General features: G+C 45.3%; 1 pseudogene; it reads right to left on the reverse strand.

The window, feature by feature from the left end:
• Window positions 1–17,039, reverse strand: part of LOC140411363 (NACHT, LRR and PYD domains-containing protein 12-like) — a 43,236-nt pseudogene that overhangs the window by 10,941 nt on the left and 15,256 nt on the right.

Here is a 17,039-nt window from a genome sequence, read left to right on the forward strand (position 1 = left end):
AGATGGCAGAAGAGGCGTTGACATTTATTGAAGTGGAAAAGTTGGACTACATTGGAGAAAGAGTGTTTTAGCCTCCGGGAGGAGGCCGGCAGCGGCCAAGGTGCTTAAGGGCTTTATGGAGCAGATGGGAGGAGTGGATCCCTGGAGATTTACTAGGCCAAGGAGTAAAGAGTTTTCCTTCTTCTCCCATGTCCACAAAGTGTACTCCCGGATAGACTTCTTTGTCCTGGGAAGGGCGCTGATCCCGAAGGTGGCAAGAACGGAGTATTCGGCTATAGCCATTTCAGATCATGCCCCACACTGGGTAGATCTGGAAGTAGGAGAGGAAAAGGAACAGCGCCCACTCTGAAGATTAGATATGGGACTGCTGGCGGACGAGGGGATATGTGTAAGGGTGAGGGGATGTATTGAAAGGTACCTAGAGATTAATGATGATGGAGAGGTCCAGGTGGGAGTGGTCTGGGAGGCGCTGAAGGCGGTGGTTAGAGGGGAGCTGATCTCCATAAGGGGAAACAAGAGGGTTAAGAAAGGGAGAGATTGTTGAGGGAGATTTTGAGGGTGGATAGGCAATATGCGGAGGCTCCAGATGAAGGGCTATACAGGGAAAGAGGGAGATTGCACACGGACTTTGACTTGTTGACCACGGGTAAGGCGGAGGCACAATGGAGGAAGGCACAGGGAGTGCAGTATGAATATGGAGAGAAGGCGAGCCGGCTGCTGGCCCAACAACCTGGGAAGAGGGGGGCGGCGAGAGAGATCGGAGGGGTTAGAGACGAGGAGGGAAAGATGGAACGGGGAGCGGAGAGGGTGAACGGGGTGTTTAAGGTATTTTACGAGAGGCGAAATAAGGCTCAAACCCCGGAAGGGAAAGAGGGAATGATGCGTTTCCTAGACCAGCTGGAGTTCCCGAAGGTTGAGGACCAGGAGATGACAGGACTGGGAGCGCAGATTGAGGTGCAGGAGGTGGTAAAAGGAATTGGGAACATGCAGGCAGGGAAGCCCCCGGGACCGGATGGGTTCCCGGTGGAGTTCTATAGGAAATACGTGGACCTGCTGGCCCCACTTCTGACGAGAACCTTTAATGAGGCTAGGGAAAGGGGGACACTACCCCCGACGATGTTGGAGGTGACGATATCGCTGATCCTGAAAAGAGACAAAGACCCACTGCAGTGCGGGTCATACAGGCCTATTTTCCTCTTGAACGTAGATGCCAAGCTTTTGGCCAAGGTGATGGCGATGAGGATAGAGGACTGTGTCCTTGGGGTGGTGCATGATGATCAAACGGGGTTTGTTAAAGGGAGGCAATTGAATGCTAATATACGGAGGCTGCTGGGGGTGATGATGATGTCCCCACCGGAGGGGAGATAGTGGTGGCGATGGATGCAGAGAAAGCATTTGATAGAGTGGAGTGGGACTACCTGTGGGAAGTACTGAGGAGATTTGGATTTGGAGAGGGGTTCATTAGATGGGTTCAGCTCCTGTACAGGGTCCCGGTGGCAAGTGTGATTACAAATAGGCAACGATCTGACCACTTCCGATTATATAGGGGTACAAGACAGGGATGTCCCCTGTCCCCGTTACTGTTTGCGTTGGCAATTGAGCCACTGGCCATAGCGCTGAGGGGCTCTAGGAAGTGGAGGGGGGTACTTAGAGGAGGAGAAGAGCATCGGGTGTCATTATACGCGGATGATTTGTTGTTGTATGTCGTGGACCCAGTGGAGGGGATGCCTGAGATAATGCAGACACTCAGGGAGCTTGGAGAATTTTCAGGATATAAATTGAATATGGGGAAGAGCGAACTGTTTGTGATGCACCCCGGGGAACAGGGCAGGGAAATAGACGATTTACCGTTGAGGAGGGTAACAAGGGATTTCCGGTATTTAGGGATCCAGGTGGCCAGGAACTGGGGAACCTTGCATAAGCTTAACTTGGCACGACTGGTAGAGCAGATGGAAGAGGACTTTAGGAGGTGGGACATGGCGCCCCTGTCATTGGCGGGCAGGGTGCAGGCGGTTAAAATGGTGGTCCTTCCGAGGTTTCTTTTTGTGTTCCAGTGCCTCCCTGTACTGATTACAAAGGCCTTTTTTAGGAAGTTGGACAAGAGTATTATGAGCTTTGTGTGGGCTGGAAAGACCCCAAGAGTAAAGAGGGGTTTCCTGCAGCGCAGTAGGGAGAGAGGGGGACTGGCACTGCCGAGTCTAAGTGATTATTATTGGGCCACCAACGTGTCAATGATATGTAAGTGGATGAGGGAAGGGGAAGGAGCGGCGTGGAAAAGACTGGAGATGGCGTCCTGTAGGGGAACTAGTCTAAAAGCACTGGCGACGGCGCCGTTACCGTTCTCCCCGAAAAAATACACCACAAACCCAGTGGTGGTGGCAACTCTGAAAATTTGGGGGCAGTGGAGACGACATAAGGGAGTGACGGGTGCCTCAGTGTGGTCCCCGATAAGGAGCAACCATAGGTTCGTCCCGGGAAGGATAGATGGGGGATTTAAATCTTGGCAGCGAGCAGGAATTGCGAAATTGAAGGACTTGTTCTTAGACGGGACGTTCGCGAGTCTGGGAGCACTGACAGAAAAATATGAGTTGCCACCTGGGAATGCATTTCGCTATATGCAAGTGAGGGCATTTATGAGGCAACAGGTGAGGGAATTTCTGCAACTCCCGGCGCAAGAGATCCAGGACAGAGTGATTTTGGGGGCATGGGTGGGTGATGGTAGGGTGTCAGATATATATAGGGAAATGAGAGACGAGGGGGAGACGATGGTAGAGGAGCTGAAGGGAAAATGGGAGGAGGAGCTGGGGGAAGAGATTGAGGAGGGGCTGTGGGCAGATGCCCTAAGTAGGGTAAACTCTTCGTCCTCGTGTGCCAGGCTCAGCCTGATACAATTCAAGGTTCTACACAGGGCGCATATGACTGGAGCAAGGCTGAGTAGATTTTGTGGAGTGGAGGATAGGTGCGGGAGATGCGCGGGAAGCCCGGCGAACCACACCCACATGTTTTGGTCCTGTCCGGTATTGCATGGGTTCTGGGTGGGTGTGGCAAAAGTGATTTCAAAGGTGGTGGGGGTCCGGGTCGAACCAGGCTGGGGGTTAGCTATATTTGGGGTTGCAGATGAGCCGGGAGTGCAGGAGGCGAGAGAGGCCGATGTTTTGGCCTTTGCATCCCTAGTATCCCGGCGAAGGATTCTACTTATGTGGAAAGAAGTTAAGCCCCCGGGTGTGGAGGCCTGGATCAATGACATGGCAGGGTTCATAAAATTGGAGCGGATAAAGTACGCACTAAGAGGTTCGGCTCAAGGGTTCACCAGGCAGTGGCAACCGTTCCTCAACTATCTCGCAGAGCGATAAGGGAAAATAGGAAAGGTAGCAGCAGCAACCCAAGGGGGTGGGCTCATTTGGGTCCGCGTGGGTTTTATGTGTGTGTTTATATATTAGTTATTTATATTAGATGTTACGAAGTTACTATTTTAGTTACTATTTCTGTTGTTTCTTATTTTGTTGTTGGCAGTTGCCGTTAGTTAGCATATTATTTATTTAAAAAAACGATCAATGTATATATTATTACAAAGTTGTAAAATGGGAAATTTTTGTTTGATCGAAAAACTTTAATAAAATATATTTATCGTAAGAAATTGCAGGGTAAACATTTGGAGAGTATCAGCTTGGGTGGTACACAAAAACGTTTGATTTGGACAATAATTTTACATTATAGGAAGCAGAAGTTCAGCGTTCCTGATATGCAACACCATGAATTGCAACAGAATGCAACGGGTATAATTGGCCTCAGAAGCAAAACCAGATATCCTACACTAACATCGAGAATTATTCCACCACATAATTATTTACTCATCCATCCTGGGCATATTAAATTCCTGGCAATTAGGGAATCTAATGTTGATGATTCGTCGCCAGGTATTCAGCCCAGTCGATATTTTTGTCCACTCTCTCCAGCGGAAAGGGAATTCGAGTGGGTATAAAATTGGCATCTACTTGATATCAGCCAACTTACACCATCACGCAAAACTAAAATGATATTGAATCGAAAATGTAATTAGCTGACAATCAAATTGTTTGATGATCCGATATCTACCCTTGCATTGACACCCGAGATGATCGCATAACAACTAGTCAAAGGAGTCAAATTGAAGTGTTGATTTGTTTGAAAGTCTAAAATGGCAATTTCTATGTTCACATAGGTTCATACTCAGGACCTTTATCAATTTATGAGGTCACCTTTGTCCAGTAATTTCAATGTGTTATATATATATTGTCAATCAACGATGTACTAACAACGAATAACTAAATAAAATAACATCGAGGAAAGTTTCTCTTGCTCGTTATTCTATTCTTCAAGTGAGGAGAAACTAATTTTGTATCGCCTAGGTTTCTGTACGAGCAATTTAGTGTATGGATTAGAATCTAGAGAGCATGTCGTTCAATTCCACTATGTCAGTTTGAGGATTTGAATTCGGAACACACTGAGCATGTAATAGGGAATTGACACAAATGCCCAACTGGGTGTCTAATGTTGTTTCAGGGCAGGATCCTTATTGAGTCTGAGCAAGTCTAGCAGCATCTGTAGGGAAAGAAAAGAGCTAACGTTTCGAGTCCGATTACTCTTTGTCAAAGAGTTATTTTCTCTTAATGGATATTTTCGGGCTGGTGAAAGGTGGATAACCTCAGTTGTCTTGGGTTTTAGGCGAGAGTTTGAAAGTTTGCATTTGACACAAAATTTGAACGCGTGAAGGGGCGAGTACAGAACTTGAAAAGGGCATGGACAAGGGTGGCGTGGGTAGATACGTGGCAGTTGAAGTTCAATGCAGAGGATTGTGTGGTTATGTATTTTGGTACGAAGAACAAGCAGGGCCAATATAAAGTAAGAGGTAAGATTCTGAAAGGGATGCAGGGACAGAGGGACCTGGGTGTGTATGTGCAAATATAATTTCGGGTCGAGTAGTCTGGTTACCTCACGAACTTTGTGTGTGACAAAGAAGCAACTCTGCGTGTTTCCCACCCGGAAACCCTGGATGAACAGGGACACCCACTGCTTGCTGAAGTCTAGGTCTGAGGCGTTCAAGTCAGGCGACCCTCACCTCTACAAGAAAGCCAGATGTGATCTAAAGAAATCCATCAAAGATACCAAAAAACAGTACCGGACCAAGCTCGAGTCCCAGGCTAACCACACGGATCTCTGCCATCCATGGTAAGGTCTGCAAGACATAACGGGCTACAAGCTGAAGGCACGTAAAATCGTTGGCTCCAACGCACCCCTCCCTGATCAGCATTCTATGCCCGCTTTGAGCAAGAGGTCAGAGAGAGAGAGAGCCCTCCACCCCACAAGCCGCGGATGAACTTGTATCTGAGATTACCACTGAGACGTCAGAGCAGCCTTCTCGAAGGTCAACCCACAGAAAGCCACTGGCCCGGATGGGGTACCCGGACGACCACTCAGGTCCTGCACAGATCAGCTGGCGGGTGTATTCGCAGACATCTTCAACCTCTCTTTAAAGCAATCTGAGGTCCCTATCTGCTTCAAGAAGACGACCATAATCCCTGTACCAAAAAATGTCAAGCAGTGTGCTTTAATGACTATCGTCCAGTGGCTCTGACACCCATTATCTATTAACGATGATCGATTAACTGAAACCCATCATCATGAAGTGCTTCGAAAGGTTAGTCATGGCACGAATCAACTCCAGCCTCCCACATTGCCTTGTACAGTTCGCCTAACGCTGCAACAGGTCCACAGCAGACGCCATCCCAGTGACCATGTACTCTACCATGGAACACCTCGCTAACAAAGACACCTATGTCAGACTCCTATTTATCGACTACAGCCCAGCCTTCAACACCACCATTTCTACGAAACCCATCTCCGAACTCCATGGCCTTGGCCTCGGCTCCTCCCTCTGCGACTGGATCCTGAAGTTTCTAATCCACAGGTCACAATCAGTAAAGATAGGCAATAACACCTCGTCCACGATCATCCTCAACACTGGTGCCCCACAAGGCTGTGTCCTCAGCCCCCTACTATACTCCTTATACACCTATGACTGTGTGGCCAAATTCCCCTGCAACTCGATTTTCTAATTTGCTGATGACACCACCGTAGTGGGTCGGATTTCAAACAATGACGAGGCAGAGTATAGGAATGAGATAGAGAATCTGGTGAACTGGTGAGACGACAATAATCTCTCCTTCAATGTCAACAAAACGAAGGAGATTGTCAACGACTTCAGGAAGCGTAGTGGAGAACATGCCCCTGTCTACATCAATGGGAACGAAGTAGAAAGGGTCGAGAGCTTCAAGTGTTTAGGTGTACAGATCACCAACAGCCTGTCCTGGTCCCCCCATGCCGATGGTTAACTATAGTTAAGAAAGCCCACCCACGACTTTACTTTCTCAGAAGACTAGGGAAATTTGGCATGTCAACTACGACACTCACCAACTTCTACAGATGCACCATAGAAAGCATTCTTTCTGGTTGTATCACAGCTTGGTATGGAGCCTGCTCTGCCCAAGACCGCATGAAACTACATAAGGTCGTGAATGTAGCTCACTCCATCATGCAAACCAACCTCCCATCCATTGAGTCTATCTACAATTCCCGCTGCCTCAGAAAGGCAGCCAGCATAATTAAGGACCCCACGCACCCCGGACATACTCTCTTCCACCTTCTTCCGTCAGGATAAAGATACCAAGGTTTGAGGTCACGTACCAACCGCAAGACAGCTTCTTCCCTGCTGCCATCAGACTTTTGAATGGACCTACCTCGTATGAAGTTGATCTTTTCTCTATACCTTGCTTTAACTGTAACATTATATTCTGCAGTCTCCCCTTCCTTCCCTATGTACGGTATGCATGGCTTGTACAGCTTGCAAGAAACAATACTTTTCACTGTATACTAATACATGTGACAATAATAAATCAAATCAAATCAAATCAAAAAAGAATCTCAAGAGGCCGCGATATTTAGATCAATGGCTCCTGCTATTTTCAGAGATATTTTGGGTCTTGGTGATCGCTTTTGATTCCAGACTTCAATCGAGGCATAACATCAGTGAAGGAGTTCTTGAATTTTTTAGAAGCCATGAAATCCAGGATCAATCTTCTCCTGCTTCTCGGGTTCTTACACATATCATTCTGAGGAACCGCTGGAGTTATGTTGACTTTTAACTGGAAGCAGTATTGATTCACCAGTGGAATGACGGAGTTTAGGAGATTTTTTAGGATTTCAAGTTTCAAGTTCTTTTAATCCTAAAATCAAAGAAATCCAAATCACAGAAATAGGCCATTCAGCCCTTCGTGGCTGTACTGGCTTTCTGAAGGACGAATTGCACGCTGTCTCACTTCCACGCCTTCTCCCTAGTCCCGGTTACTTTTTGTTCCTTTCAGGGTTTCTTGTTTTTTTTATTCCAATGTCGGAGAATAGAATCAATTGTTGGGTTGAACACGATGAAACTACTTCCGCTGATGGGAGGAATAGAGTTGTATTTTGACATATTTATATCACTGATCGATACATATAGAACAAACACGAAGAAAGTCAAAACGTGATTTAGTTACAAATCGTGAAACTAATATTTAAAATGATTGTGGTCACTCCGTGGTAATTTGGAGAAAATTGAACTTTACGCAAACTGAAGGTTCAATTCCTTCAATTCTCCTTGTTAGGGAACAAGGCAATTCAGCCTAAAAGCTATTTTTGATCGATTAACTGAAATTGAGCAACTGAGCCAGAGGCAGCTCCTAACCTCATGAATTCAGCTGAAAGCCTGATACTCAACTGACTGAGCTACATTGCCATTAGTCAACAGCTTTCCAATGGATACGCTCATCGTATTGTTTAAAACTTTTCCAGATCATCATGCTAAACCTCCCTTCCTCGCCGTACAGAGGCTGCCGGGCCTGCTGAGTGTTTCCAGCACCTTCAGTACTTTTGTCAGAATCACAGCGTGAGCAATATTTTAGCTTTCGAACAATAAAACAATCCTTCTGCGGGAATCGATATTCAAATAAGAAATGGGAAAAAGCAGAGCGAAAAGATACGAAGTGAATTCACTGAATCCCAGTAAATCTATCGCACCTCCACACAACAGTTAAGTGAAAACCATAATTGTTAGCGATGAAGAACAAACGTGAGTTACATTTTAAATGGGAGGTCGAAACTCATTTTATTTGAATTACAGCCGCGTCTGTTTGTGGAACGAAATCGCACCGAAGGGAATCAAATTGGGCTCGGAGTTCCTGATTTGAGAGGTTTAAAAATCAACACACTGCAATGGCCGAAAGGGAACACCGGTCAACGTCTTAGAAAGCAACTATGCTCGCCACGCCACCATCGCTACATAGACATTGCCCAGCTGGTAAAATCAAGGCAGATAATTCTTATTATTACCTTTATTATTAGCAATGGAACAAAACATTCTGAGCCACAGACGTATATATTAGTACACGTGGCAAAAGCTTGGTCAAAGACATAAATTTTAAAGAGCATCTTACGAGGAGATGGAGCAAAAGAAGGTGAGAGGCGTAAGAAGGGAGTCCAGAATTTTAGACCAGGTCAGCAGAAAGCACGGTTGACAGTTCTGCAGAGATTAACATCGAAAATGTACAAGATGGCAGAGGAGCAGAAATCGGGAAAGTTTTTGTGCTGGAGGAGGCGAGAGAGAGAGAAAGGGGGAGGTGATGTCATAGAGGGATTTGAAAGTAAGCGTAATTATTTTAAATGGAGGAATTGTCGGACCAGCAGCCAGTATAGATCAGCAAACTCGGGGCTGAATGGTAAACTGGAATTGGTTCAGGTGAAGTTTCAAGCAGCAGAAATGTGGATGCACACAGGATATTTAGGCTGGTAGATGGGTGGCCGGGTGACACACCGGAATAATCAAGTCTAAAGTGAACTAAGTCATGGGTGAGGGTTTCTGAAGAAACTGAGCTGAGGCAGAGTTGGGCGATGTGGAAGTAAAGTGTAATCATCACGGAATTCTCACAGAGCAGAGGGAGTATGCCCGATACCTGTAACCTGATCTGCATATACTAAGACTGTGGTAGGAAACCGGGCTACCGGAAGGAAACCCACAGACACGCGGACAACGTGCAACCTCGACACAATCATTCAAAGCCGGAACTGAACCCGGGTTAAAGAACAAAGAACAAAAAAATAATTACACCACCGACCCTTCGGCCCTCCAAGCCTACAGCGACCATGCTGCCCGTCTGAACTAATACCCCCTCCACTTCCGGTGACCATATCCCTCTATTCCCAACCTATTCATGTATTTGTGAAGACACCCTTAAAAGCCACGATCGTATCTGCCTCCACTACCTCCATCGGCAGCGAGTTCCAGGCTCCCGCTACCATCTCTGTAAAATATTTGCCTCGTACATCTCCTTTAAACCTTACCCCTCGCAGTCTAAACCTATGCCCCCTAGTAATTGACTCTTCCGCCCTGGGAAAAAAGCTTCTGACTATCCAATCTGTCCATGCGTTGTGAAGCTGCAGTGCCAACCACTGTGCCACCGTGTCGGATAATATTCTGTCAGCCTGCCTAATATCATGTATGTGGTGAGATATATTTGGGAAGTGGGGGGGGGGGGGGGGGGGCGGGGGGGGGGGGGCGGTGAAGTAGATACAGTGTTAGCCATGATTGTTTAATATTAGGATTGTTACTGTATCTATTTCTATGTAACGTTATATCAGATCGGGACTTTTCACATTTCACTGAGATCAGAAGATGAACGAAATGTACCAGACTGACGCAAAGGAATGACAATCTTTACGGCTCAACTTTCCCCTTTCAGAAGAACCAAGGGTATCATTACCTGCAGGATATTTGCTGTTGATCAACACATTAATATAATTCATTCCTGACACTAGTTTCGCAGAGAGAGATGCAGAGCCAGAGATCAGAGCGGAGTGTCACAGTTGTTTTGTTCCTAATTCTCCACCTCCCAGGCTGTTAGTGAGGACACGGTCTCCCGGGAAATGTGTTTTCACCTATTCCGACCCATTTCAGGATTGAACACTATGTAAATTAGCAGCTGATGATCCAAAATCGAGGTGTTGGCGAAATCAGATAGACTGTGCCCCGAGTGGGAAGTCTTCAATTATGATTTCAAAAGGCCTGCGGTCCAGTAACTATTTCAAATACAAACAGGCGGGTTAATGCGGCACGTTATGCATATCAGGAGGTTTCTGACCCTCAATAAATAAAATAAGACTATAATGATACAGCACAGAACACCACTCCACCTATCTTGCCTGTGTGCGCTCCCTGAAAGAGCACTCCCTTTTGCACCATACATATTTATTTTCCCCAGAGCTCTATTTCCTCCCAACATCACGGTTTTATTGAAATGCATTCTGAAAGCTATTATTGAACCTTCTTCCTCTACCCTTTCAGACAGTGGATTCCAGGTCAAAGCAATCCTCTGCATCAAAGAAGCTTCTCATTTTCCCCTTTGATTATTTTGTCAATTTTCTGTTTTCTGATTACCGCCTCTTCTCTCAATGAGAAAAAGTTATTCTCAATTACTTCACCATCTCTTCAACATTTTGAACAGCTACATTAAACCTCCTCTTCACTTCGTCTGCTGGAAGGAGAACGCTCCAGCTTTCTACTCTTTCCACATAACTCTATTTCCACATCTCTGATAGTCTTCTGGTAAATCTTCTCTACGCTATCTCCAGGACCTTATCATCTTTGCTAATGTGTGGTGTCTGGGATGGATGATAATATTCCAGCTAGACTGTCATTCAGCACAGCTTCCCTACAGTCCCGTTTCTGGTTTCTGACTCAGTATGGGCTCGAATCATTGAAACTGTGCACCCTGCTTATCATTGACACATATTCGTTATCTACACTCACTATGTCAGTCGTCCGAACCATTTTCCATGCATTAACTATGCTGTTTTCAAAAAAAATTGAGACTCTCGCGTGACAAGTGGGGATACTTTCCATGATATCGGCATAGAACATACAAGTAGGCAGGTTATCATGGAGCTGTATAAAATGCTCGCTCCACCACAGCTCCACAGCTCCAGTACTGTGTGACATTCTGGCCGCCACACTATAGGAAGGAATAGATTGCACTAGAAATGCTGCAGAGGGGATCAACATGGAGATCCTGGGCTGGAGCGTTTCAGCTATGAATAGGGACGGAATAGTCTGTAGTTGTTTTCCATATACTGGATGAGGGTTAGGTTTTTGGTTGGAGGGGCTGTTTGATTTGTACAAAATCATGAGAGACAGAGCAACGCTAGATAATAGCAAACTTTCCGCAAAGTAGAGGGGTCAATTTCCAGGGGCAGCGATCTAAGCTAAGACGCAGAGATTTACAGGGGATTTGAGGAAAAACATCTTCATCCAGAGGGTGGTGGGATTTTGGTACTGACTGCCTGAAAGAGTGTTAGAGGCGGGGCCTCGCATAATATTTAAGAAGTATTTCTCCGAGCACTTAAAACGTCTTAGGCAAGTGCTGGAAACTACGATTAGAATAGATGGGTGTTTGATGACATGATAAGTCGAATGGGCTCTTTATGTGCTGTAAAACTCTATGACTCGGTGCCATTTTCCTTATGATGACTTCAGGGCAAAAATGTTTAGACCTTTTAAGAATGCTTGTTTGGAATAAAGGAACGTTCTGAAGGGTTGGATCTTTGTACAAAATAATATACTGTTATTTGCAGCAATTACATTGATCTCCGAGTTGGATTAACGACTTAAATAATGAAGTGTGAGGTCGAGTAAAATGAATCTCAAATGAATTTGAACAGCACCAAATTATCATTACATATATTTCAGTGAACAAGAGCTATTGCAGTGAGGTGCGTCTGACACTCTTGAGAGAAGATGAAGGGTTATCATATCATCAAGACATTGGCTCACTGTACCTCAGAATCTGCATTCATGTGGCATATTCGTAAATAATAGAATGCTGCATTCTCCCCGTGCCTGCCTGCTAAGTGAATGGGCTAGGGTCTGGCAGATGGAATACAATGTTGACAAATGTGAGGTTATCCATTTTGGTAGGAATAACAGCAAAAGGGATTATTATTTAAATGATAAAATATTAAAACATGCTGGGTGTGCTAGTGCATGTGCTAGTGCATGAGTCACAAAAAGTTGGTTTATAGGTGCAACAGGTGATTAAGAAGGCAAATGGAATGTTGTCCTTCATTGCTAGAGGGATGGAGTTTAAGACTAGGGAGGTTATGCTGTAATTGTATAAGGTGTTAGTGAGGCCACACCTGGAGTATTGTGTTCAGTTTTGGTCTCCTTACTTGAGAAAGGTTAGAAAGACTGGTGGAGTGTCCAATTGCATTTTTCCCCAGTAATTTCAGATTGCAATGCAAAAAATAACTTCTACTTCATCCTCGTTTTCAAGAACCAAAAGCAGAACTTATTAAATTCAGCAACATAGAACTAGCTACTAAAGAGCAAATTAATTTGTATTTGCCCCATTTACATATGACATAATATACATTCCAGCTGCTGTATATACTATAAGCTATACCATATAAAAATGAAAAGATTTTTCGAAGTGGCTGAAACATTAGCGGTAAATTGCCTTTCCTTTTATTTTTGTGCGTTGTAGCATCTTTCCAAAGGATGCGTCAGGGAGCAGTAGCACAGAATAGTTATCACATGGGTTTGGGGGAGTCTGTGGAGTTGTAAATGTGGCGGCTGACACCAGACTCCTGGATTCCAAGCCCAGTTTCCTGCGGACCCAACTTTTACTGTTTAGGTTAAGGTCTGGTTTGAGCGCGTGCGCCGACTCTACACGAATTACCTGGCTGGCTTCATAATGTGGATAGGCAGGTCGTGGTCCTTCTCAATCTTCATGGAGTCATGACAGCTTTTAAACAACTAATTGCTCACAGCATTTTAAATGTGTCAGAGAATCCTAGAATCCCTACAATGCAGAAGCAGCTTATTCGATCAGTCCAGTCTGCACCGACCTTCCGAAGTAATACGTTACCAAGGCCCACACACCCGCGCTATCCCCGTAAGGAGGGGACGGTAGTACACTGGTTAGCACTGTTGCTTCACAGCGCCAGGTTAGATACCCGTTTGGGGTCACTGTCTGTGCGGAGTTTGCATGTTCTCCCCGTGCCTGCCTGCTAAGTGAATGGGCTAGGGTCTGGCAGATGGAATACAATGTTGACAAATGTGAGGTTATCCATTTTGGTAGGAATAACAGCAAAAGGGATTATTATTTAAATGATAAAATATTAAAACATGCTGGGTGTGCTAGTGCATGAGTCACAAAAAGTTGGTTTATAGGTGCAACAGGTGATTAAGAAGGCAAATGGAATGTTGTCCTTCATTGCTAGAGGGATGGAGTTTAAGACTAGGGAGGTTATGCTGTAATTGTATAAGGTGTTAGTGAGGCCACACCTGGAGTATTGTGTTCAGTTTTGGTCTCCTTACTTGAGAAAGGACGTACTGGCACTGGAGGGTGTGCAGAGGAGATTCACTAGGTTTATCCCAGAGCTGAAGGGGTCGGATTACGAGGAGAGGTTGAGTAGACTGGGACTGTACTCATTGGAATTTAAAAGGATGAGGGGGGATCTTATAGAAACGAATAAGATTATGAAGGGAATAGATAGGATATATGCGGGCAGGTTGTTTCCACTGGTGGGTGAAAGCAGAACTAGGGGGCCTCAGAATAAGGGGAAGTAGATTTAGGACTGAGTTTAGGAGGAACTTCTTCAGCCAAAGGGTTGTGAATCTATGGAATTCCTTGCCCAGTGAAGCAGTAGAGGCTCCTTCATTAAATGTTTTAGAGATAAAGATAGATAGTTTTTTGAAGAATAAAGGGATTAAGGGTTATGGTGTTCGGGCCGGAAAGTGGAGCTGAGTCCACAAAAGATCAGCCATGATCTCATTAAATGGTGGAGCAGGCTCGAGGAGCCAGATGGCCTACTCCTGCTCCTAGTTCTTATGTTCTTATGTTTCCATCGGTTGCTCCGGTTTCCTCCAATACGTCCCGGAAGACGTGCTTGAAAGGTGATTTGGATATTCTGATTCTCCAATGTACCAGAAAAGGCGCCGGAGTGTGGCGACTAGGGGATTTTCACAGGAAGGTCATTACACTGTTAATGTAAGCCTACTTGTGACAATAATAAAGATAATTTTGATTAACCCCGTAACGCCACTTATGCTGCACATCCCTGGACACTAACTGGAAATTTTGGATGGTCAATCCACCTAACCTGCAGACCTTTGAATTATAGTTTGCAAGGCAAGTTTAAATGTCTTACCCTACAACCCCAAGCTTTGAACTTTCAACAATCCTTCAGATTCCGTCATATCGGCCAGGCCAATAGAGATCCATCCCATCCAGCAACCCTACACACTACAGAAATAAAGAAGCAACTACTGTGACAACACAACGTATTTAAATGCGGTATTTGCAAACAGTTACTCGTTCATAACTTTCCACTGCCTGATACACAAGATCCTTTAATTGGATGCCAATAGAATGTATTAATCTCAAGATACATATGTCTGAACATGAGACACTGATGGCCAGATATTGATTCCCTCTTGCAAGCCGCAGCGCACGACCGCCTACGGATTTCCCAGCGGCATGAGGTGGCCCCATTGGCAAACAGTGGGTGTAGAGAATTTAGCCCCACACGGCGCGTCGCCGAGGAACAGGAGGCTGGACGGCTAGGAGGCAGAAAGGGGAGGGGGTAGAGAGCGCAGAGTGAGGCAGAGGAGGGCACGGGAGGAGAGGGGGGCATGTGTGTGGGACAGATGGGAGGAGAATCCCACACTAAGTGTTGGCACCGAGAAGGATTTGTGCCCGTTTCGTGTTCCCGTGGGTGGGCGCAGGATGTGTTATTCGGGTACGAGTCCGCCCCGCTGCCACTGCTAGCCAAAAGGGGGCATGTGGCATCGCAGTTCACGGTGGGCGTGATTCTCCACTCACGCCAATGTCAATGGTACTTGAAACCACCCCACGCCATCGGGAAATGCGCGGCTGGTGTTTGCGCTGCTGCCAGTATCCCGCCGCCAGTGAATTCGGTCATTACGTATAGTTCCTTCATGTAAATCATCAATACACATTGTGAATAGTTGGGTCCTGCCTCCGATAGGCAACTAATCACTGATCAGCAATTTGGAAAACGACCCGTTTATTTCATCTAAATACACTATCCCTATCCCCTGCGATTTCGCTTTGCACGCTTATCTCTTAGGTGCACTTTGCCGAAAACCTTCTGAAAGTCCATAAAGTCCACATTCACTGTCTCACCCTCATCAACTCGATTAGTTACACTCTTGACAATTCCAGTAGATTAGTCAAGCATGATTTCCTTTTGCTAATTCTGTGCGATTCTGCCACTGTCTTCCAAGTTCTTTGCTATTCAATATCTTATAATGAGGTCAGGCTTACTGGCTGAGAATTGCCAGTTTTCGCTCTACCACTTCTTTTAAAAACAAGGCTGACATTACCTGAACTCATATCTGTAGAAACTACTACAACGCCATTTTCCTAAGCCTCTAAGATGGTGATTATGAGACAATGGAGATTTATCGGTCTTCAATCACCTCAATTTCCCCACCCTATTCTTGCAAACCCTCACTATTGGACAATTTATCATGGCCAATCCACATTTTGGGAGGAAGCCGGAGCTCCAGGACGAAACCCAACCAGACACGAGGAGCATGTGTAAATTCCACGCAGACAGCCCCCGGAGTTCGGAGTCGAACCGGGGTCCCTGACGCTGTGTGACAGCAGTGCTAACCACTGTGCTACCGTGCTGCCCACGTACGCAAAGAATTTTTACAGTAAGATTTTAGTTTTCCCGTAAGATTACCTCGTACTTTATTCCCTCTCTCTCAATAAATACCTCCGTAAAGAATCCCGCCCATCGACATGGTTCCAAAGATTATAATTCATTATTATAAAGTGGAATGACTGCAGACCCAATTTGAAGACATATCCTCATGAGAAAACATTTCATCCCAACAAAGCGGCCCCTGACTCCCCTGAGCTGCCTGCAATGTATATGCAGTGGAAAAGCTGAACTCCTTATATGCAGTGGAAAAGCTGAACTCAGCCCGAATCCTCTAGTGAGTGGCAATCTTCGACGGATTGCCATTCCACTTCTACATTTTTGTCAAAAAGCCGTGCACAGCAAGAATGTCCGGTACCCCCAAGGATAGGGTTTTCAGGTAAAAGAAATATGTCATTACCGATACCTCACACTCGATTGTTTTGAGAAACGCTGCAAGCGTTATGCGACATATCCTCTGACGCACGTGTCATAAAAGACATCTCAAATAGCGGAACATGAGCCGTACAACATTTTAGTTTGGCGTGGACTATTATCATAACTTTGGAAATAACTCAGAACGTTTTGACCTATATAATCTGTATTCTTCCAAATTTGGAGTGTGCCTTGTCATTATACCTTGCCAATTCTAGAATCATTGTTTTACACCAGTTTTACTGACGTTACTATAAGTTTTTGTTATTTATTACGGACCACAGTCTAAGTGGAGATGTGGGATGCTCAAAGGTGGTGCCCGTTCTTAGGTTCCGCTTCCTTGGACAAATTAATACTCTCTCAGTTATATTGCAGCTTCATGTGGGGAATCGGACATTACTGTCTTTGGCAGATTTCTGCGTGGGAACTCAAATGGGATAAAGTAGTTTCCCTTCTCTTAGCGCCTGAGCATTAGTAGTGACGTCACGTATTCCCAAAGTAAGCAGAGCGAAACTGACCCAATCCCCCGTACGCATACTCATGTAGTGCGTTGATGACTCCCAGTCCAAAGTTATCAGACACACACAAACACAGATTTCCATTTGTTAATGTTGTGCTAAAATGTTCTGAACTACATATAACACTTAGATTGTCCTATGTTGAATTGTTGATCATTAGGAGGGATGAAGGTGATTCACATTGACTATCTCGGAGCATAGCCATGAAAACATTGAAAACCTCCATTCATCATCTACTCCATAGGCAGGGGAACCATTATATCAAAGCAACTTTGGTACCCTTTCCAACAT

The sequence above is a fragment of the Scyliorhinus torazame genome, chromosome 4, assembly GCF_047496885.1.
Source record: "Scyliorhinus torazame isolate Kashiwa2021f chromosome 4, sScyTor2.1, whole genome shotgun sequence".
NCBI classification, from domain to species: Eukaryota; Metazoa; Chordata; class Chondrichthyes; order Carcharhiniformes; family Scyliorhinidae; genus Scyliorhinus; species Scyliorhinus torazame.